The sequence below is a fragment of the Arachis hypogaea genome, chromosome 16 (genome assembly GCF_003086295.3).
Source record: "Arachis hypogaea cultivar Tifrunner chromosome 16, arahy.Tifrunner.gnm2.J5K5, whole genome shotgun sequence".
Classification (NCBI taxonomy): Eukaryota; Viridiplantae; Streptophyta; class Magnoliopsida; order Fabales; family Fabaceae; genus Arachis; species Arachis hypogaea.
Genome location: NC_092051.1, coordinates 30,974,911 through 30,999,170, shown reverse-complemented (window position 1 = coordinate 30,999,170; position 24,260 = coordinate 30,974,911). Strand labels below are relative to the sequence as shown.

The window sequence follows — 24,260 nt, the reverse complement described above, 5'->3', positions numbered from 1 at the left end:
GCTTGCAATTTGTTATCAAGAGCAAGCTAGTTGGAGCTAATCCACCTGCTACTGTTCCTGATCTACCTGCTGAAGCTTGGCTGGCCATTGGCCATGTCTAGTGTTTTGGACTGGAGCTTTCTTTGAAAGCTTGGCTGGCTAGTGAGCCATGTCTAATTCCTGGATTGAAGCTTTAGACTAAGAATGCAAGATTCCTGGAATTCATATTAAAAATTTTGGAATCCTTATTTTTCTTTTTTTGATATAATTTTTGAAAAATATAAAATAAAAATCCAAAAAAATTAGAAAATCATAAAAATCAAAAATATTTTCTGTTTCTTGTTTGAGTCTTGAGTCACATTATAAGTTTGGTGTCACTTGCGTATGCATCTTGCATTTTTTCGAAAATATCATGCATTCATAGTGTTCTTCATGATCTTCAAGTTGTTCTTGGTAAGTCGTCTTGTTTGATCTTGATGATTTTTTGTTGTTGTGTCTTTTCATGTTTAGCATATGCATTCTTGAATTCTTAGTGCGTAAGCATTAAAGAATTCTAAGTTTGGTGTCTTGCATGTTTTCTTTGCATTAAAAATTTTTCAAAAATATGTTCTTGATGTTCATCATGACATTCAAAGTGTTCTTGGTGTTCATCTTGACATTCATAGCATTCTTGCATGCATCACATGTTTTGATCTAAAAATCTCATGCATTGCATCTTTTTAGTGTTTTTCTCTTGCATCATAAAAATTCAAAAATAAAAAAAATAAAATAAAATAAATATCTTTCTCTTTTTCTCTCATCAAATTCGAAAATTTAAGTTGACTTTTTCAAAAATTTTTAAAATCAAATTGTTTCTCATGAGTCAAATCAAATTTTCAATTTGAAAATCTTATCTTTTTCAAAATCTTTTTCAAAAATCAAATCTTTTTCAAAATTCTTAGTTATTTTCGAAAATTCAAAAAAATATTTTTCAAAAATCTTTTTCTTAATTTTTTCACAAATTTTCGAAAATAACATAATCAATTAATATTTTGATTCAAAAATTTGAAGTTTGTTACTTGCTTGTTAAGAAAGATTCAAACTTTAAGTTCTAGAATCATATCTTGTGATTTCTTATGAATCAAGTCATTAATTGAGATTTTAAAAATCAAATCTTTTTCAAAACTAATTTCTATCATATCTTTTCAAAAATATCTTCTTATCTTATCTTTTTCAAAAATATCTTTTCAAAATATCTTTTCTAACTTCCTAACTTCTTATCTTTTCAAAATTTGTTTCAACTAACTAACTAACTTTTTGTTTGTTTCTTAACTTTTTCAAAACCACCTAACTAACTCTCTCTCTCTCATTTTTCGAAAATATCTCTCCCCTTTTTAAAAATTTCTTTTTAATTTTTAAATCTTAATTTTCGAAAATTACTAACACATTTTCAAAAACCAATTTTCAAAAATCACTAACTCCTTTTCAAAAATAATTTTCGAAAATTCCCTCTCTCTCTCATCCTATTCTATTTATTCATTCATATCCTAACATCGCATCTCACATCTCTTCCATTCGTACAGCTGCATTTCTTCCTTTACATCACATTCTTTGTCTCCCCCTTCTCTTCCACTCACAAAGGGATCCCTATACTGTGGTATAGAGGATCTCTATTATTATTATTATTTTTCTGGCCATTCTTCCTTGTCATATGAGCAGGAGAAAGGATAAGAACATTCTTGTGAAAGCAGATCCAGAACCTGAAAGGACTCTGAAGAGAAAATTAAGAGAAGCTAAAATACAACAATCCAGAGATAACCTTTCAGAAATTTTCGAACAGGCAGAGGAGATGGCAGCTGAAAATAATAATAATGCAAGGAGGATGCTTGGTGACTTCACTGCACCTAATTCCAATTTACATGGAAGAAGCATCTCCATTCCTTCCATTGGAGCAAACAACTTTGAGCTGAAACCTCAATTAGTTTCTCTGATGCAGCAGAACTGCAAGTTTCATGGACTTCCATCTGAAGATCCTTTTCAGTTCTTAACTGAATTCTTGCAGATATGTGATACTGTTAAGACTAATGGAGTAGATCCTGAAGTCTACAGGCTCATGCTTTTCCCTTTTGCTGTAAGAGACAGAGCTAGATTATGGTTGGATTCTCAACCTAAAGACAGCCTGAACTCTTGGGATAAGCTGGTCACGGCTTTCTTAGCCAAGTACTTTCCTCCTCAAAAGCTGAGCAAGCTTAGAGCTGATGTTCAAACCTTCAGACAGAAAGAAGGTGAATCCCTCTATGAAGCTTGGGAAAGATACAAACAGTTGACCAAAAAGTGTCCTTCTGACATGCTTTCAGAATGGACCATCCTGGATATATTCTATGATGGTTTATCTGAGCTATCAAAGATGTCACTGGACACCTCTGCAGGTGGATCCATTCACCTAAAGAAAACGCCTGCAGAAGCTCAAGAACTCATTGACATGGTTGCTAATAACCAGTTCATGTACACTTCTGAAAGGAATCCTGTGAGTAATGGGATGCCTATGAAGAAGGGAGTTCTTGAAGTTGATACTCTGAATGCCATATTGGCTCAGAATAAAATATTGACTCAGCAAGTCAATATGATTTCTCAGTGTCTGCATGGAATGCGAGCTGCATCCAATAGTACTCAAGAGGCATCTTCTGAAGAAGAAGCTTATGATCCTGAGAACCCTGCAATAGCAGAGGTAAATTACTTAGGTGAACCTTATGGAAACACCTATAACTCAACATGGAGAAATCATCCAAAATTCTCATGGAAGGATCAAAAGCCCCAACAAGGCTTTAATAATGGTGGAAGAAATAGGTTTAGCAATAGCAAACCTTTTCCATCATCAACTCAGCAACAGACAGAGAACTCTGAACAAAATGGTTCTAATTTAGCAAATCTAGTCTCTGATCTATCTAAGGCCACTGTAAGTTTTATGAATGAAACAAGATCTTCCATTAGAAATTTGGAAGCACAAGTGGGCCAGCTGAGTAAAAAGATCACTGAAATCCCTCCAAGTACTCTCCTAAGCAATCCAGAAGAGAACCCAAAAGGAGAGTGCAAGGCCATTGACATAAGTGCCATGGCCGAACCTGTGAGGAAAGGAGAGGACGTGAATCCCAAGGAGGAAGACCTCCTGGGACGTCCAGTGATCAATAAGGAGCTTCCCTCTGGGGAATCAAAGGACTCTGAGGCTCATCTAGAGACTATAGAGATCCCATTGAACCTCCTTATGCCCTTCATGAGCTCTGATGAGTATTCCTCTTCTGAAGAGAATGAGGATGTCACTGAAGAGCAAACTGCCAAGTTTCTTGGTGCAATCATGAAGCTGAATGCCAAATTGTTTGGCATTGATGCTTGGGAAGTTGAACCTCCCTTGTTCATCAATGAACTAAGTGATCTGGATCAACTGACATTGCCTCAGAAGAGACAGGATCCTGGAAAGTTCATAATACCCTGTACCATAGGCACCATGATCTTTAAGGCTCTGTGTGACCTTGGTTCAGGAATAAACCTCATGTCCCTCTCTGTAATAGAGAAACTAGGAATCTATGGGGTGCAAGCTGCTAAAATCTCACTAGAGATGGCAGACAGCTCAAGAAAACAGGCTTATGGACAAGTAGAAGATGTATTAGTAAAGGTTGAGGGCCTTTACATACCTACTGATTTCATAGTCCTGGATACTGGAAAGGAAGAGGATGAATCCATCATCCTAGGAAGACCTTTCTTGGCCACAGCAAGAGCTGTGATTGATGTTGACAGAGGTGAAATAGTCCTTCAATGGAATGAGAACTCCCTTGTATTCAAAACTCAAGGATCTCCCTCTGCAACCATAGAGAGGAAGCATGAAAAGCTTCTCTCAAAGCAGAGTCAACCAGAGCCCCCACAGTCAAACTCTAAGTTTGGTGTTGGAGAGTCTCAACAAGAGCTCTGCACATCTGTGAGGCTCCATGAGAGCCCACTGTCAAGCTATTGACATTAAAGAAGCGCTTGTTGGGAGGCAACCCAATGTTTATCTAATTCTTATTTTTATTTTTTTTCATGTTTTCTTAGGTTCATGATCAAGTGGAGTCACAAAATAAAAATAAAAATAAAAAACGGAATCAAAAACAGCAGAAGAAAAATCACACCCTGGAGGAGCATCTGCCTAGCGTTCAAACGCCAGAACATAGCATGGTTCTGGCGCTGAACGCCCAAAATGGCAACATCCTGGCGCTGAACGCCCAGAACAAGCATGGTTCTGGCGTTCAACGCCAGAATTGGCACACAGATGGGCGTTGAACGCCCAAAATGGCCACCAACCTGGCGCTGAACGCCCAGAGTTGGGTACAAAGGCATTTTTACATGCCTAATGGTGCAGGGATGTAAATGCCTTGACACCTCAGGATCTGTGGACCCCACAGGATCCACTCAAGATCTGTGGACCCCACAGGATCCACTCAGGATCTGTGGACCCCACAGGATCCCCACCTACCTCCACTCACTTCTTCTCACCACTCTCTTTCACACAACCCCATAAACACTCTTCCCAAAAAACCCTTCACCAATCACCTCAAACTCTCTTCCCCATCACCTCTTCACCACTCACATCCATCCACTCTTCCCCATAAACCTACCTCATAAACTCCACCTACCTTCAAAATTCAAAACCAATTTCCCACCCAAACCCACCCATATGGCCGAACCTTAACCCCCCCTCCCTTCCCTATATAAAGACCTCCATTCTTCATCAAATTCACACAACACACCCCTCTACACTCCTCTTGGCCGAAACCACATCTCCCTCTCCCTCTCCATATTTCTTCTTCTTCTTCTTCTATTCTTTTGTTTATTGCTCGAGGGCGAGCAATATTCTAAGTTTGGTGTGGTAAAAGCATAAGCTTTTTGTTTTTCCATTACCATTGATGGCATCTAAGACCGGAGAATCCTCTAGAAGAGGGAAAGGGAAGATAAAAGCTTCCACATCCGAGTCATGGGAGATGGAAAGGTTCATCTCCAAAGCCCATCAAGACCACTTCTATGATGTTGTGGCCAAGAAGAAGGTGATCCCTGAGGTCCCTTTTAAACTCAAAAGAAATGAGTATCCGGAGATCCGACATGAAATTCAAAGAAGAGGTTGGGAAGTTCTAACAAATCCCATCCAACAAGTCGGCATCCTAATGGTTCAAGAGTTCTATGCCAATGCATGGATCACCAAGAACCATGATCAAAGTAAGAACCCGGATCCAAAGAACTATGTTACAATGGTTCGGGGGAAATACTTGGATTTTAGTCCGGAGAATGTGAGGTTGGCGTTCAACTTGCCATACATGGAAGAGAACACACGCCCCTACACAAGAAGAGTCAACTTTGATCAAAGGTTGGACCAAGTCCTTATGGACATATGTGTAGAAGGAGCTCAATGGAAGATTGACTCCAAAGGCAAGCCGGTTCAACTAAGAAGATTGGACCTCAAGCCTATAGCTAGAGGATGGTTGGAGTTTATTCAATGCTCAATCATTCCCACTAGCAACCGGTCTGAAGTTACTATAGACCGGGCCATCATGATCCATAGCATCATGATTGGAGAAGAGGTGGAAGTTCATGAGATTATACCTCAAGAACTCTACAAGGTGGGTGACAAGTCCTCCACCATGGCAAGGTTAGCCTTTCCTCACCTCATCTGCCACCTATGCAATTCGGCTGGGATTGACATAGAGGGAGATATCCTCATCAAAGAGGACAAGCCCATCACTAAGAAAAAGATGGAGCAAGCAAGAGAGCCCAGTCATGGAGCTCAAGAGGCGCAAGAAGCTCATTTCCATGAGATTCCGGAAATGCCTCAAATGCACTTTCCTCCACAAAACTATTGGGAGCAAATCAACACCTCCTTAGGAGAATTGAGTTCCAATATGGGACAACTAAGGGTGGAACATCAAGAGCACTCCATCATGCTTCATGAAATAAGAGAAGATCAAAAAGCAAAGAGGGAGGAGCAACAAAGACAAGGAAGAGACATAGAAGAGCTCAAGGACATCATTGGTTCCTCAAGAAGGAAACGCCACCATCACTAAGGTGGATTCATTCCTTGTTCTTGCCTTCTCTGTTTTTCGTTTTCTATATTATGTGCTTATCTATGTTTGTGCCTTCATTACATGATCATTAGTAGTTAGTAACTTTGTCTTAAAGATATGAATGTCCTATGAATCCATCACCTCTCTTAAATAAAAACTGTTTTAATTCAAAAGAACAAGAAGTACATGAGTTTCGAATTTATCCTTGAACTTAGCTTAATTATATTGATGTGGTGACAATGCTTCTTGTTTTCTGAATGTATGCTTGAACAGTGCATATGTCTGTTGAAGTTGTTGTTTAAGAATGTTAAATATGTTGGCTCTTGAAATAATGATGACTAGGAGACATGTTATTTGATAATCTGAAAAATCATAAAAATGATTCTTGAAGCAAGAAAAAGCAGCAAAGAACAAAGCTTGCAGAAAAAAAAAATAGGCGAAAAAAAAAATAGAAAGAAAAAGAAAAAGCAAGTAGAAAAAGCCAATAACCCTTAAAACCAAAAGGCAAGGGCAAATAAAAAGGATCCTAAGGCTTTGAGCATCAGTGGATAGGAGGGCCTAAAGGAATAAAATCCTGGTCTAAGCGGCTAAACCAAGCTGTCCCTAACCATGTGCTTGTGGCGTGTAGGTGTCAAGTGAAAACTTGAGACTGAGCGGTTAAAGTCAAGGTCCAAAGCAAAAACAAAGAGTGTGCTTAAGAACCCTGGACACCTCTAATTGGGGACTTTAGCAAAGCTGAGTCACAATCTGAAAAGGTTCACCCAATTATGTGTCTGTGGCATTTATGTATCCAGTGGTAATACTGGAAAACAAAGTGCTTAGGGCCACGGCCAAGACTCATAAAGAAGCTGTGTTCAAGAATCATCATACTGAACTAGGAGAGTCAATAACACTATTCGAAATCTGAAGTTCCTATAGATGCCAATCATTCTGAACCTCAATGGATAAAGTGAGATGCCAAAACTATTCAAGAGGCAAAAAGCTATAAGTCCCGCTCATATGATTGAAGCTCTGTTTCATTGATAGTTTGGAATTTATAGTATATTCTCTTCTTTTTATCCTATTTGATTTTTAGTTGCTTGGGGACAAGCAACAATTTAAGTTTGGTGTTGTGATGAGCGGATAATTTATACGCTTTTTGACATTGTTTTTAGTATGTTTTTAGTAGGATCTAGTTACTTTTAGGGATATTTTCTTTAGTTTTTATGTTAAATTCACATTTCTGGACTTTACTATGAGTTTGTATGTTTTTCTGTGATTTCATGTATTTTCTGGCTGAAATTGAGGGACTTGAGTAAAAATCAGATTCAGAGGTTGAAAAAGGACTGCTGATGCTGTTGGATTCTGACCTCCCTGCACTCAAAGTGGATTTTCTGGAGCTACAGAACTCGAAATGGCGCGCTTCCAATTGCGTTGGAAAGTAGACATCCAGGGCTTTCCAGAAATATATAATTGTCCATACTTTGGCCAAGAATTGACGACGTAAACTGGCATTCAACGCCAGCCTTCTGCCCAAATCTGGCGTCCAGCGCCAGAAAAGGATCCAAAACCAGAGTTGAACGCCCAAACTGGCACAAAAACTGGCGTTCAACTCCACAAATGGCCTCTGCACATGCAACACTTAAGCTCAGCCCAAACACACACCAAGTGGGCCCCGGAAGTGGATTTATTCATTAATTACTTACTCATGTAAACCCTAGTGACTAGTTTATTATAAATAGGATCTTTTACTAATCTTTTTTTCATCTTTGGTCTCAGTTTTATTCCATTGTTCATCTTAGGAGACTATTGATCTCGTTTAGGGGGCTGGCCATCTCAGCCATGCCTGGACCTTCACTTATGTATTTTCAACGGTAGAGTTTCTACACTCCATAGATTAAGGTGTGGAGCTCTGCTGTTCCTCAAAGATTAATGCAAAGTACTACTGTTTTCTATTCAATTCTTCTTATTTCGCTTCTAAGATATCCATTCGCACCCAAGAACATGATGAAGGTGATGATTATGTGTGACGCTCATCATCCTTCCCCCTTATGAACGCGTGCCTGACAAACACTTCTGTTCTACATGAATTGAGCTAGAATGAGTATCTCTTAGATCTCCTAACCAGAATCTTCGTGGCGTAAGCTAGAATGATGGCGGCATTCAAGAGAATCCGGAAGGTCTAAACCTTGTCTGTGGTATTCTGAGTAGGATTCAATGATTGAATGACTGTGACGAGCTTCAAACTCGCGATTGTTGGGCGTTAGTGACAGACGCAAAAGGAGGGTGAATCCTATTCCAGCATGATCGAGAACCGACAGATGAATAGCCGTGCCGTGACAGGGTGCGTGAGCATATTATTCACTAAGAGGAGGGGATGTAGCCACTGACAACGGTGATGCCCTTGCATACAGCCAGCCATGGAAGGGAGTAAGACTGATTGGATGAAGATAGCAGGAAAGCAGAGGTTCAGAGGAACGAAAAGCATCTCCATTCGCTTATCTGAAATTCCTACCAATGATTTACATAAGTATCTCTATCCCTATTTTATTATATAATATTCGAAAACACCATTATCACTTTATATCTGCCTGACTGAGATTTGCAAGGTGACCATAGCTTGCTTCATACCAACAATCTCCGTGGGATTCGACCCTTACTCACGTAAGGTATTACTTGGACGACCCAGTGCACTTGCTGGTTAGTTGTATCGAAGTTGTGACAATTATGAATTAAGATCAAAGCACCAAGCTTTGGAGCCATTACCAGGGATTGTTCGAGCCTGGAGATCACAATTTCGTGCACCACACATCGTCACCAACACCAAGGACAATACTAGATTGGGCTTCCCACATCTCATCTTCTGCCTCTGTGGTGCTGCTAGAGTGAAGATAGAGAATGACTTCCCTATCCCAACCAAGAAGCCCATTACAAAGAAACAGCTGGAACAAACAAGGAAACATCGAAGGCACCCCATAGAACAGGCTGAGGAAGGAGATGAAGAAGAGTTGCCTCATGGACAAGATCAGCCACCACATGAGTATTGGTAGCAGCTTGCATCCTCCATGGAGTAGATGAGGGTCACCAATGACAACCGCTAGCAGTAGTACATGGCATCTGTTGATGAGATGAGAGCCATACAGAATAGTCGATGGGAGCATCTCTGTACATCCCTTGATGAGATTAGAGCAGATCAGCACTCTCAGCAGCAAGAGATTCAGCAGCTGAGGCAGGATTACAGCCATCTGAGAGGACCCTACGGAGCTCAGCCCGAGGAGATAGATTCCCACCAGGGAGATTGAGGTGGCTCAGTTCCTTTTTATCCTCATTATCATTTTACTGTTATTTTTATGATTAGGTTTCTGTTTTCTGTTTATTTTATTATTGCATGATCAGTGGTTATTTCAATTCCTAGGTCTAGTTAACTTATTACCTATTTCATTATTTTATTCTCGTTTTCATGCTAAAAAAAAGAGTGTCTCATGTATTGCACACTGAGCTTGAAAATCAAAAGAAAAGAAAGAAGTGATGTAATGCATGAAAAGAGAGAGTTTATATCTAAGATTTATCATATTTACTTAAATGTGGTGGTGTTATTTGTAATTCTGAATGAATGACATGAACAGAGCATATTTGAATTTAAATCAAGGGATGTTGATGTATGAGGAACATGGATTTAGAGAATTATTATGACTTCTCTGAAATAAACAAAAATTTAATCCTTGAAGCAAAAGAGATAGCAAGATAAGCATAAGAGCAAGGTCCAAGGCTCTGAGTATCAATGACTAGGGAGGTCAGACATGATTAAAAGCTCAAAGAGTTGTTTCCCTAGTCATATGCTTGTGGTGTTCTTGTGTCAAGTAATCCTTGAGACAAAACATTTAGAGTCGAGATCAAATGCAATTAACGGAGTATGCCAAAGGCTTTGAGCACCACTGTCTGGGAGTAACTGAAAAGAAAAAAATCAAATAAAGTGGAGAAAAATCAGAATTTAGAAAGAGTTCCCCAGTCAAGTGCTTGTGGTGTTTCTGCGTCAAGTAAAGTTTGAGACAAAATATTTAAAGTCACGGCTAGGCTCAAGATGCAAAGCACCAAAGAAAAGAGAATTAAAGTAAATCCTGCCGTGTTCAAGGATTAAACTGGAGTATAAAGATCAGAGAACTCATAATATGATCCGGATTCCCAATTTCGAATGACACTAACATTCCTCTGATTCAAAGGAGAGTGAGATGCCAAAACTATTCAGAGCTACAATGAATAAACCCCATTTTTAAGAATAGGCTTGAGCATGACTAAACTCTCACTTCTCATGCAAATTCACATCTTAATCATATACTTATTTTGGTTGCTTGAGGACAAGCAACAATTCAAGTTTGGTGTTGTGATGCGTGAGCATCTTTTCTATCTTTTTCTAGTAAATTTGCATTCAAATTGTTGAGTTTATTCATGATTTAAATATCTTTTAGCCACTATGGATGCTAATTTGAGTTGTGTGCAATTCCATTTATTTCAGGTAGCATCCGGATGCATTTGATGGAGTTTTATAGCAGAAAAGGAAGAAAGCGAGTGATGCTGTCAACCCCGACCTCCTTGCACTCAAACAAGAATAACTTGAGCTATAAAGGTCCAATTGACGTGATTTCAGCGGCATTAGAAAGTTAACTTCCAGAGCTTTCCAACGATGTATAATAGTACATACTTCTTCTTAAGAATTTTCGGCCTTCTCCACGTTGAACTTGAGCTTTCTCAAGTTCAACGTGGAATCCACGTACAAAGGAGAAATCACACATTATCCACGCTGAACTTGAGAATTTCCAAGTTTAGCGTGGACTCAAGGAACTCGCTCAAAGAACCACTGCCTCCTCCATGCTGAACTTGGAAATTCTCAAGTTCAGCGTGGACTCAAGAATGAATGCCAAAGGAAACACTGCCTCCTCCACGCTGAACTTGGAAATTTCCAAGTTTAGCGTGGACCTTAATGCTACCAGTGGTCCCCAACCTCATCTAAAGGGCTCGCGCAAATCATTCCTTTAATTTTGATTTAAATTTTTATTTATTTATAACTAGGAAAAGATATTATTTTAGTTTTAGAAAATATATTTTACATTAATTAGGATTAGATAAAAAAGGGAAAAGAATCAGCCCTTCGGGCTCATCTCTCTTCTCTTCTATCTCATTCCGTAATTTACAATTTTTCAGAATCCTGGTTTTTCTCTCTGAACCATGAGCAACTAAACCTCCATTGTTAAGGTTAGGAGCTCTGTCTATTTGTATGGATTGATTTTATTGCTTTTTCTATTTTAATTCATGTCTTGATTTATATTTAAGAATTGTTTTCGTTCTTTATTTTATAAATTTGGGTGGAACAGAAGTACGACCCTCTTTCTAATTGAGTTCTTGTATAACTTGAAAAAGCTCTTTACTTGAACAACAGCTTGAAAATATATTCTCCTAAATTTCTAATTACCTAGACTTAACGGGATACGTGACATATAATCCTCTTGTATTTGGGTAATTAGGATTTTTGTGGCATATAAACTAGAATTGAACTTCATCCTCTAATTGGAATTAAGTGACCAAAGAATTGGCGGTTGATGAAAGTTAGAGTAGACTAAGAAGGTCTAAGGAATTAGGGCTTAGTCATATATAGTTTGCCATGAATTGAATCTTGCATGATTAAAATAGTTAGTAAGAAAATTCAATCCGGAAAATAGATATCTCTGAAGCCTTAACTGTTTCTCCATATATTATTCTCATCTCAATTTACTGCTTGCTTTCTGAATTTATGAATTTACTGTTTATGCTTTTGAACTCTTAAAACATCATTCTCTGTTAGTCTAACTAAGTAAATTAATCAACCATTGTTGCTTAGTCCATCAATCCTCGTGGAATCGACCCTCACTCACTTGAGGTATTACTTGGTACGACCCGGTGCACTTGCTGGTTAGTTTGTGGTTATAAATTCCGCACCAGTAATCCTAAATGTAATACTTGGAATTACTCCTCAGTTTGTCTCTTTGATATTTTGAAAAATTAGGAAGAAAGATATTGGCAACCAAGTAATTTGCCATCAATGCAAACCAAGGAAGGCTATCCGAAATAGCATGCAAACCATCCAAAAGGAATGAGTCGTCAATCGGAAATGGGTCATATTTAAGATTTTCACGGTGGCTCAGATGGTCCGCAACTAAATTTTGTGACCCACTTCGATCCCTAATCTCAACATCAAACTCTTGCAAGAGCAAGATCCAACGTATAAGCCTAGGTTTCGACTCATTCTTTGTCAACAAATATTTTAAAGCTGCATGATCCGTATACACCACTATTTTGGAGCCTAGCAAATAGGATCTAAACCTATCCAATGCATGAACAATCGCTAGAAGCTCTTTTTTCATAGTGGTGTAATTGGATTGCGCCGTATCCAATGTTTTTGAAGAATAAGCAATAATGTAAGGGAGTTTACCCTCGCGCTGGAAAGCATGGCACCACAGCATGATTGGAGGCGTCACACATAGTCTCAAATGATTGTGTCCAATCAGGGCCTCTTACAATAGGTGCTGTAGTGAGGGCTTCCCTCAACTTCTCAAATGCTTCTTTGCAAGCATCATCAAACTCAAATTCCACATCTTTCTGCAACAAGCGGGATAGTGGTATGGCAATCTTGCTAAAATCCTTGATGAAGCGCCTATAAAATCCTGCATGTCCCAAAAAAGAGCATACCTCCCTCACAGAAGAGGAGTAAGGTAAACTAGTAATGACATCAACCTTGGCTGGATCCACAGAAATGCCTTTATTAGAAACTACGTTCCTAACACTATGCCTTGTCTCACCATGAAGTGACATTTTTCGAAATTGAGGACAAGGTTAGTGTTAACACACCTCTCTAAGACCTTAGCCAAGTTATCTAAACAGCTATTAAAAGAAGTCCCATATACACTGAAATCGTCCATAAAGACTTCTAGACAACTCTCCATGAAATCAGAAAAGACACTAGTCATGCACCGCTGAAAAGTAGCGAGTGCATTGCACAACCCAAATGGAATCCTTTTGTATGCAAAGGTGCCAAAAGAACAAGTAAATATGGTCTTTTCCTGATCCTTAGGAGCAATATGTATCTGGATGTAGCCAGTAAAACCATCAAGGAAGCAGTAATGGGATTTACCTGAAAGTCGATCCAACATCTGGTCAATAAATGGCAAGGGGTAATGGTCTTTCCTTGCTGCGGCATTCAGCTTCCTATAATCAATGCATACACGCCAAGCATTTTGCACCCTCGTCGTGACCGTTTCACCATCTTCCTTCTTGACAGCAGTGATTCCTGATTTTTTTGGAACAACTTGAACTGGGCTCACCCACTCACTATTGAAAATTGGATAAATAATGCCCGCATCAAGCAACCTTGTGACTTCTTTTTTCACCACATCAAGAATGGTGGGGTTGAGCCTTCTTTGGGGTTGTCTCACCGGCCGAACTCCTTCTTGGAGGAAGATACGATGCAGGCACATATGTGGGTCAATCCCCACAATGTCGACCAAGCTCCAACCGATTACTTTCTTGTGCTTCCTTAGGATCTCTAGGAGCTTCTCTTCTTCTTGGCTAGAGAGCTCACTAGCAATGATTACCGAAAACCTTTGGTTGTTCTCAAGGAATGCATATTTCAAGTGAGAAGGTAGAGGCTTCAATTCGGTTTTCGCTTCAAGTTGAGGTTCTTTTTCACCATGATCATTGATGAGAGAATTATTGTTGATCTAGAATTTAAAAAAAAATAGAATCTCATTGCAAGCATAGTCTAGACCAACAATTAACTCTCAATCAAAGTTTAAATAAAAGATGTCACAATCAACACAAAATAATCAAAAGTTTTAATTCCCAGGTCGTTCTCCCTAGGAATTGCAATGAAGTGCTCAATTATTGGCAATGAGGTATTGGGGGTTGTGATTGCAAGCGACAAGAAAATTAAAAGGCAAGAAATTAAATAAGCATGCGAGGAATTAAATAAAAAGCAATTAAAGCAATGAAAATGGAAATTAAGTGGCAAAAAGGAACTCTTGGCAAGGGTTAGAAATTAAGGATTCCTATCCTAGTCATGGACCAAAAATATGGTAATTGTGTAGAATTAATCCCAATTTGTCTATCCTAACATCAAGGATAAGTCAAAAGGGCATAATTGATCTCAATCCAGAAGTCCTAGTTAACTCACTAATTACTTAGTGAAAGACTAGCGTCAATGGAAACCAAACCAACTAACAATCCTAACACAATGTAGAATAGACATCCATAACTTAAGGTCACCTAAGTCCTCAATTCCAAGCTAAGAGTGGGAAAAACTACACTAAAATTAGAAGAGACATTTTATCAAACACTTAGTATGCATAAAAGTGGAAAGCATATTAAATTGCAACAATAATAAAATCTATAACTACCAATTGCAATAAAATGATAATAAAACTCCAATAAGCATTAAAGAAATATAAAACATCAAAATTGCATTAATGAAACCAAAATTAACAAGTGTTCATAAACTAAAAGTGACAAAATTGAGAAAATAACAAAAGAAATGAAGATGATCAAGACAAGAAAGCATGAAAACATAAATATAACTACATTAGAACAAGAATTAAAGACTAAAATTAAAGAGAAATTAAGATAAAAACACTAAATTCTAGAGAGAGGGGGAGCTTCTTTCTCTAGAAAACTACCTACAACATAACAAAACCTAAAACTAATTGCTCCCCCATTGCCTCCACTTGAATTATGGTTGAAATAGCTTCAGAAATGAGTTGGATTGGATTTTAGGGCCCAAAATTTGCAGCCAGCAAATTGCATTAATAAGGTCACGTACTGGGGCCTATGCGTATGCACACTTTCTATTTTTCCACGTGTGCGTACGCACACATGCTTGTGCGTGCGCACACTTGCTGAAAAGCTCCAAACTACATTTCTTCATGATTTCTCCACTTTTGCATACTTTTTCCTCACTTCTTCAATCTATATTAGCCTTGTAAATCTAAAATCACTCAACAAACACATCAAGACATCAAATGGAATTAAAGTGAATACAATGTAGCAAATAAGGGCCTAAAAAACATGTTTTCACTTTTAAGCACAATTTAGAGAGAATTTACAAAACCATGCTATTTCATTGAATAAATACAAGGAAAGTTGATGAAATCCACCCAATTAGAGCAAATAAATACCATGAAATGTGGATTCATCACATCCTCACACATAAACAATAGCATGTCCTCATTCTAAACTCAAGAAAGAAACAAGGGGTATTACATTTATTCATTGCAAGGAAACTACCTATATGCAATCTATCTAAATGAATGCAACCACTTAGTCAAAATGAATCAATTTCCAAGAAAGCATATATGAACATAAGGGCTAAAGTAATCTTAACCAAGTCAAATCCATAATTGATTAGAGTTATTGAAAAGAATTTACAAACTTGTAAGAAAGGAGATAATCAAAGGCGGAAACATAGAATTTGAGCAATCAAACCCCTCACCGGATGTGTATCCGCTCTAATCGCTCAAGTGTTTAGGGTTGATTCATGCAATTCTCTTCTAATCAAGCTTTCTAAGATTTGTTTTTCATCTAACAATCAACAATCATTCAATACATGCATACAAGTATCATGAGGATTTTTCATGGTTGCAATGGGGCTAGGGTAAAGGTAAGGATGCATATGGTCAAGTGAGCTTGAAATTTGAATCTTTGACTAACTTAAGCTCTCACCTAACCTACATAACAACCTATACAATTCAAATGCAAACCTAGCTACCCATTTCTCACTTTTTCACACACTTATGCATTCTTTTCATTTCACATCTCATATGCATTATTCTTATTACTCTACTTTGGGCATTTTATCTCCCTTTTATTCCTTTCTTTTTCTATTTTTTTTCAATACAAAATATATACAAGAGTGTCAATGCATATGGTTTAACATTTGATGCATGAGTATGTAGCTAATTCCCAAGATTTTCAACAAAAGTATAGAAAATCCACTTTTACCTCAACCAAAGTTCCCAAACTTTTCCACACTTAGATGATTCACACTCTCACTAGTTTAAGCTAATCAAAGATCCAAATGAAGGACATTTATTGTTTTCCACTTTAAGGCTAGTCATGTGCTAACTTTTAAGAACAAAAGGGGATTGAAATAGGCTCAAAGTTGGTTAACAAAGGAAGATAAAAGGGTAGGCTATTTGGGATAAGTGAGCTTAATGAAAAGATGACCTCAATCATATAAATTCATATATACATCAAACAATGGACATAAAGAATCAAACAAATCAAAGATTGCAATCATAGAAAGAGAATAACACACACAAGAATGAAAATAGTGGTTATATGAAGTAACCACACAATTTGGCTCAAAACTCACATGCTTGTATGTTCTTAGCTCAAAAACATGTTCCACAATATTTTTCAAGCAAGTTTCAATACAAAAAAAAAACCAACTCAAATCAATTAGGATGTCAACGCTCTATAAAAATTATTTTTCTTGAAAAATTTCACTAAATTAACTAAGCTTATTATATGTATGCAAAGACACAATAAACTAGGAAAAAATGCAATTAAAGCTCTAAAATATATACACACTAAGAAAAAATAAAATGTGCAAGTGTTTAGGATTAGAATTTGTCACCCAAGATTGCCGATCAGTGACGACCTCCCCACACTTAAGGGTTTGCACCGTCATCGGTGCATCCAAGATGAGCAAGGGGGTATGGCGACTTCAGATTACCACCTTCAGCTGATGGATCAATCGGCTACTGCGTGCTCTTCCTCCTGCTTCCCTTGTTGCATATGGTGACTCATCCATGAAAAATAGAAAATAGGATAGTAAGATGAGTGAATGCAAAAACAAGGAAGCATAGATTGTCAGAATGAGGTGATGAATCACTAAAATGAGTGAGTGAATAGGTTTGTTACATGAAGGAATAAGTGTGTGAATTCTAAGTTGCGCGGTTTAGAACACACACACTAGTATGGAAAGCTATGTCACAATTACACAAAAGAACATGCACTTCACTCATTCTAGTATGCTTGAAATACTTTAAAAAGGAAACTTGTAGGTTAAGATAAACAAACAAGCAATGAAGAAGCACAAGAGTATTCAAGCAAGAATTAAGAAATTGTGAAAGGCTAATGAAAGAAAGTTTATTTGCAACACCTAATTGACATGAAGTGGAAGACATGTCAAGCATAATCCACAAAGCTTAAAAAGCTCAAAAAAAATGTCACTAGGTAAGCTTATAATCCAATTTCACAATTCCTTAATTTCAATGCATCAACTAGATGACTTAAATAAAAATCAATCATAACAAGCATCACCTAACAAAAAATGCATCAAGTAAGAACAAATTGCCTATCTATAGATAATGAAATCAAATTACATGGTGGTCAAACATGTAATTTAGAAATCCAAAAAGATTCATGAAGGCAATGTTATGAGTACCTGGTATGCACAAAATTCAACATTCAAAACTCAATACCAAGCAACAAAATATGACCTCAATGAAGATATCCAACAATATTTAGCAACAACAATATCAATAATTCAGCAGCAATATCTCAACAAAATTAACAAATCAACTCAATCATCCAACACTTAGCACCAAAACAGAAAATTAAACTAACTCACTAAATAACTAACTAACTAACTAAGTAACTAACTAACTAAAAATGAGTATGGTGGGTGGTGAATGATAGTGATGGATGGTGGTTGGAGGAGGGAAAGAAGAGAGGAGAAGAGAAAAGAATAGAAGAAATAGAGAGAAGAGGAGAAAAGAAGTAGGGTGGTGTGAAAACAGAGTCGTGCGTACGCACAAAAATTGTAAAATGGGGGTGTGCGAGCGCACACATATGTGCGTACGCACACTAGGATTTTTTTTCGAAGAATATGAAACGTCAAAATTCGACATATGTGCGTGCACACAGGTCTGTGCGTACGCACAAAAGGCAAAAAGAAGGGGGATGCAGATGCACAAGGCGTGTGACGCTCCCAGCAGAACGGGTATAAGCAAGTGTGCGCACGCACAAGGTGCGCGAAAAGAGGGTTGTGCGTGTACGCACAAGTGTGTGCGCATGCACAGAGCGCAAAATACAAAGGGGCACCCACGCACAAGGTGGGTGAGCGCTCTGAACAGGGGCTGTGCAAAGGGGTGTGCGTATGCATACATGGGTGCGTGCGCACAGGTTCAGAGATTGGGGTGGTTGTGCATGCGCACAGGGTTGTGCGTGCGCACATGCTCTATTTTTTTCAAAAATTTTTAGAGCTTTAAGGCACCAAATTTGAGATCAACAAAAGGATTTTAACCCCAAAACATCCAACATTTCACAACTACATTATCCAAACTAAAAATTAACCTAACCAAGCTTGAAATTAAACTAAACATAAGCTATCTACAAGAAACAAAATGTAATGAATTAAAACTATACACAAGGAGAGGGTTAGAAAGGTGTTACCATGGTGGGGTGTCTCCCACCTAGCCCTTTCATTTATTGTCTTTAAGTTAGACAATTGGGAGATGCCCTTGCTATGGTAGCTTGTGCTTGAATTCTTTCTTGGATCTCCACCAATATTTGCATCTCCAATGGCCTTTGGGATCCCAAATCTTGCGCACCCGATCTTTTTGTTGATCCATGTGATTCCATCTGGGTGGCAAGCATTCAAAGTTCTCACTCAAGCATCCAAACAATCCATCTAATTGAGAATTACACCAACCATTCAAGCAAAATTTTAAAGATTCAACTTCTATGAACCTAGGATCATATTTTCAACCATTACCTAATTTTCCTTTATTTCCCAATCCACAAATATTCCTAAGTTGACTATCATTTTCAATCAAACCATATTCAAGTGGAATAATAAAGCTCAAGGTTAAAGATGTTACCCACTTAAATGAAGGGGGAGATAGTGACTTAGGAGGAGAGACTTCAAATAGCTTTGGAAATATGGGTTTCGATTCCTCTTTCTCTTCTTGTATGATCTCCACCTCTTCAAGTTCTTCAACCACTTCTTCTAATTCTTTGAATTCAACTTTCTCCACTTGCAACTCATGCTTCAATCCCCCTCTTTCTCTTGTTGTTCCAAGCTCTCCTCCAGTCCACATACTTCAATTGGAATTGGTTCTTCACTTTCATTCATGGAGGTGCTTAAATTGTTGGAAGAGTGTAGTGAGGCTAAATGAGATAGGGCTCTGGCAAAGGTAGCCATGATGTTGTCTTGCCTCTTTTGGTACTCTTCTTGCTCTTGAAGGAAGAATTGGAATGCTTCTTCTGTTGAAGGTTGTGGGGAAAAAGAAGGTTCATCATATGGGATAGGGTCCTCGTATGTTGAAGGTGGTTGATATTGATGAGAGTATTGAGGTGGTGTGGGGTATTGGTGTTAGAATTGTGGTGGCTCTAAGTGTGGTTCATAAGGTTGTTCATAAGGCACATAAAGTTGATGGTATGGTAAGTATAGGTTAGGCTCATGTGGAGGTATTTGGTGATAGTGTAATGTGGCTTGTGAGTAGATTTAATCACAATGTTGAGGGTTTAGGTCGTATTGGTGTGCATCAAGAGGTGGATAGTAGTTATAAGGATGTGGAGGAGGTTCTTGCCAAGAGGGTTCCCTAGAAGCATATAGCTCCTCACTCAATTGATCCAACAATTCATGATGCATTTCATCATTGAAGTTCTCATTTCCTACAACATCATAACAACCAAAGTTCAAGCCAAAGGGGTGAGAATTCATAGAGCAAAAGGGAAAAATAAAAACAAAAGCTAATATGAGAAACTAAAACAAACTCCTAACAACTAACAAAATCAAGCAAACAACCAAAAAGAAGCAAAATATTTACATATCAACATATTTACAATAGCCAACAAATAGCACACATTGCAACTCCCCGGCAATGGCGTCAAAAACATGATAAGAGAATTATTGTTGATCTAGAATTTCACAAAAATAGAATCTCGTTGCAAGCATAGTCTAGACCAACAATTAACTCTCAATCAAAGTTTAAATAAAAGATGTCACAATCAACACAAAATAATCGGGAGTTTTAATTCCCGGGTCGTTCTCTCTATGAATTTCAATGAAGTGCTCAATTATTGGCTATGAAGTATTGGGGGTTGTGATTGCAAGTGACAAGAAAATTAAAAGGCAAGACATTAAATAAGCATGCAAGGAATTAAATAAAAAGCAATTAAAGCAATGAAAATAGAAATTAAGTGGCAAAAAGGAACTCTTGGCAAGGGTTGGGAATTAAGGATTCCTATCCTAGTCATGGACCACAAACAAGGTAATTGTATAGAATTAATCCCAATTAGTCTATCCTAACATCGAGGATAAGTCAAAAAGGCATAATTGATCTCAATCCAGAAGTCCTAGTTAACTCACTAATTACTTAGTGAAAGACTAGCGTTAATGGAAACCAAACCAACTAACAATCCTAACACAATGTAGAATGGACATCCATAACTCAAGGTCACCTAAGTCCTCAATTCCAAGCCAAGAGTGGGAAAAACTATACTAAAATTAGAAGAGACATTTTATCAAACACTTAGCATGCATAAAAAGGGAAATCATATTAAGTTGCAACAATAATAAAATCTATAACTACCAATTGCAATAAAATGATAATAATAACTCCAATAAGCATTAAAGAAATATAAAACATCAAAATTGCATAAATAAATGCAAAATTAACAAGTGTTCATAAACTAAAAGTGACAAAATTGAGAAAATAACAAAAGAAATGAAGATGATCAAGACGAGAAAGCATGAAAACATAAATGAAACTACATTAAAACAAGAATTAAAGACTAAAATTAAAGAGAAATTAAGACAAAAACACTAAATTCTAGAGAGAAGGGGGAGTTTCTCTCTCTAGAAAACTACCTACAACACAACAAAACCTAAAACTGATTGCTCCTCCCTTGCCTCCACTTGAATTAGGGTTGAAATAGCTTCAGAAATGAGTTGGATTGGGTTTTGGGGGCCCAAAATTCGCAGCCAGCGAATTGCATTAATGAGGTGACGTGCAGGGGCCTGTGCGTATGCACACTTTCTATTTTTCCACACGTGCGTACGAACATAAGGTTGTGCACACGCACACTTTCTGACTCTCACTTGTGCATACGCACGCATGCTTGTGCCTGCACACACTTGCTGAAAAGCTCCAAACTCCATTTCTTTATGATTTCTCCACTTTTGCATGCTTTTTCCTCACTTCTTCAATTTATATTAGCCTTGTAAACCTGAAATCACTCAACAAACACATCAAGGTATCAAATGGAATTAAAGTGAATAAAATTTAGCAAATAAGGGCCTAAAAATCATGTTTTCACTTTTAAGCACAATTTAGAGAGAATTTACAAAACCATGCTATTTTATTGAATAAATACAAGGAAAGTTGATGAAATCCACCCAATTAGAGCAAATAAATACCATAAAATATGGATTCATCAATCATGAAGCTCATCCTCATTGACTTTCTCTTGTTTATCCTCATGTTTATCCTTCCCTTCAACAATAGGATAGTACAACCTGTTGTAGTCTTCTCTTTGTATCTCTGCTACTACCTCATCAATTACATCACAACAGAGGACAGAGTGTTCTTCAAGTGGATGTCTCATGGCCTCTTCCAAGTTAAACTTTATGGTCTTGTTACCTACCTCAAAAGAGTATGTGCTGGTAAAGGCATCAAATTTAAATTTAGAGGTCTTCAAGAAAGGTCTACCAAGAAAAACGGAGGAGGAACCTCCATTATCCGTCGGAGACATTTCAAGGATATAGAAATCAACCGGAAACACTAAATCCTTGATTGTCACAAGCACATCTTCCACTATCCCTACTACGGTGATCACACTTTTATTGGCTAAGACAAATTTGGCGGCCGATCTTTTCAATGGAGCTAAATTCAACCTTGCAAATATAGAGAGTGGCATGATACTTACACAAGCCCCCAAATCACACATGCAATAATAAAAGGCAACTCTACCAATCCAACAAGATACTAAACATGGTGTGGGGTCACTACACTTTTCTGGAATGGATTTCATCAATGAGGAAATGGAACTACCCAAGGACAATGTTTCCAACTCACCAATCCTATCTTTGTGTGTGCATAAATCCTTTAAAAACTTAGCATACTTCGAAATTTGTTGAATGGCATCAAGAAGTGGAATGGTTACCTCAACCTTCTTGAATACTTGAAGCATGTTTAGATCAAACTCTGGAGTTTTCTTGGCCTTCTTCACCATAGAAGGGAATGGAATAAGAATGGATTCATCCACTATGGCCTTCCTCTTGGGTTCCTTAAGGTTCACTGCTTCTTCCTCTTGCTTTGTGTCTCCTTCATCTTCCTCATATTGAACTTCAACTACCACCTCTTTCTCATGGATGTCTTCCACGGCCCTAGGAGGTATTTCCTCCAATGTAGTCCCCGACTGTAGAGTAATGGCGTTGAGGCCGCCCTTTGGGTTAGGAAGGGGTTGGGATGTGTTGCACGAATTGTGAATCACACTTTTCACAACTAGTACCACTAACCAGCAAGTGCACTGGGTCGTCCAAGTAATACCTTACGTGAGTAAGGGTCGAATCCCACGAAGATTGTTAGTTTGAAGCAAGCTATGGTTATCTTATTATTCTTAGTCAGGATGCCAACAACAGTGTTTTTCAACTTCAATTGTAAAGAGTCAAAGGGCATAAATATAAATACTTATTGTGCAATGATGGAGAATATGTTGGGGTTTTGGAGATGCTTTGTCTTCTTTATTTCAGTTTTTCTCTTATACTCCTCTTCACACACGCAAGGCTCCTTCCATGGCAAGCTGTATGTAAGGTGTCACCGTTGTCAATGGCTACTTCCCGTCCTCTTAGTGAAAATGGTCCAAATACTCTGTCACAGCACGGCTAATCATCTGTTGATTCTCGATCATGTCGGAATAGAATCCCTTGATTCTTTTGCGTCTGTCACTACGCCCAACAATCGCGAGTTTGAAGCTCGTCACAGCCATTCAATCCTTGAATCCTACTCGGAATACCACAGACAAGCTTTAGACTTTCCGGATTTTCATGAATGCCGCCATCAATTCTAGCTTATACCACAAAGATTCTGATTAAGAAATCTAAGAGATACTCATTCAATCTGATGTAGAACGGAGGTGGTTGTCAGGCACATGTTCATGGATTGAGGAAGGTCATGAGTGTCACGGATCATCACCTTCTTCATAGTGAAGCGCGAATGAACATCTTAGATAGGAACAAGCGTGTTTGAATGGAAAACAGAGATAATTGCATTAATTCATCAAGACGCTGCAGAGCTCCTCACCCCCAACAATGGAGTTTAGAGACTCATGCCATCAAAGAGTACAAAGTTCAGATCTAAAAATGTCATGAGGTACCAAATAAATCTCTAAAAGTTATTTAAATACTAAACTAGTAACCTAGGTTTACAGAAAATGAGTAAACTATGATAGATAGTGTAGAAATCCACTTCTGGGGCCCACTTGGTGTGTGCTGGTGCTGAGACTTAAGCTTCTCACGTGCCTGGGCTGTTTTGGGCGTTCAACTCCAGGTTGTAAACTGTTTCTGGCATTGAACTCCAACTTGTAACTTGTTTCTGGCGCTGGACGCCAGACTGCAGCATGGAACTGGCGTTGAACGCCAGTTTACATCGTCTATACTTGAGCAAAGTATGGACTATTATATATTGATGGAAATCCCTGGATGTCTACTTTCCAACGCAATTGAGAGCGCGCCATTTGGAGTTTTGTAGCTCCAGAAAATCCACTTTGAGTGTAGGGAGATCAGAATCCAACAGTATCAGCAGTCCTTTTTCAGCCTGAATAAGATTTTTGCTTAGCTCCCTCAATTTCAGCCAGAAAATACCTGAAATCACAGAAAAACACACAAACTCATAGTAAAGTCCAGAAATGTGATTTTTAATTAAAATTAATAAAAATATACTAAAAACCAACCAAATCATACTAAAAACTAAGTAAAAACAATGCCAAAAGCGTATAAATTATCCGCTCATCACAACACCAAACTTAAATTGTTGCTTGTCCCCAAGCAACTAAAAATAAAGTAGGATAAAAAGAACAGAATATACAATGAATTCCAAAAACATCTATGAAGATCAGTCTTAATTAGATGAGCGGGGCTATTAGCTTTTTGCTTCTGAACAGTTTTGGCATCTCACTTTATCCTTTGAAGTTCAGAATGATTGGTAT

General features: G+C 38.0%; 1 non-coding gene across 1 annotated transcript; it reads right to left on the bottom strand.

Annotated features, from left to right (window-relative positions):
- Positions 1-2,203: 2,203 nt before the first annotated feature.
- LOC112760884 (small nucleolar RNA R71) lies at positions 2,204-2,311 on the bottom strand. Its single transcript, XR_003181300.1, has one exon. It is a non-coding gene; the product is annotated as a small nucleolar RNA R71 (small nucleolar RNA).
- Between the last annotated feature and the right edge of the window lie 21,949 nt (positions 2,312-24,260).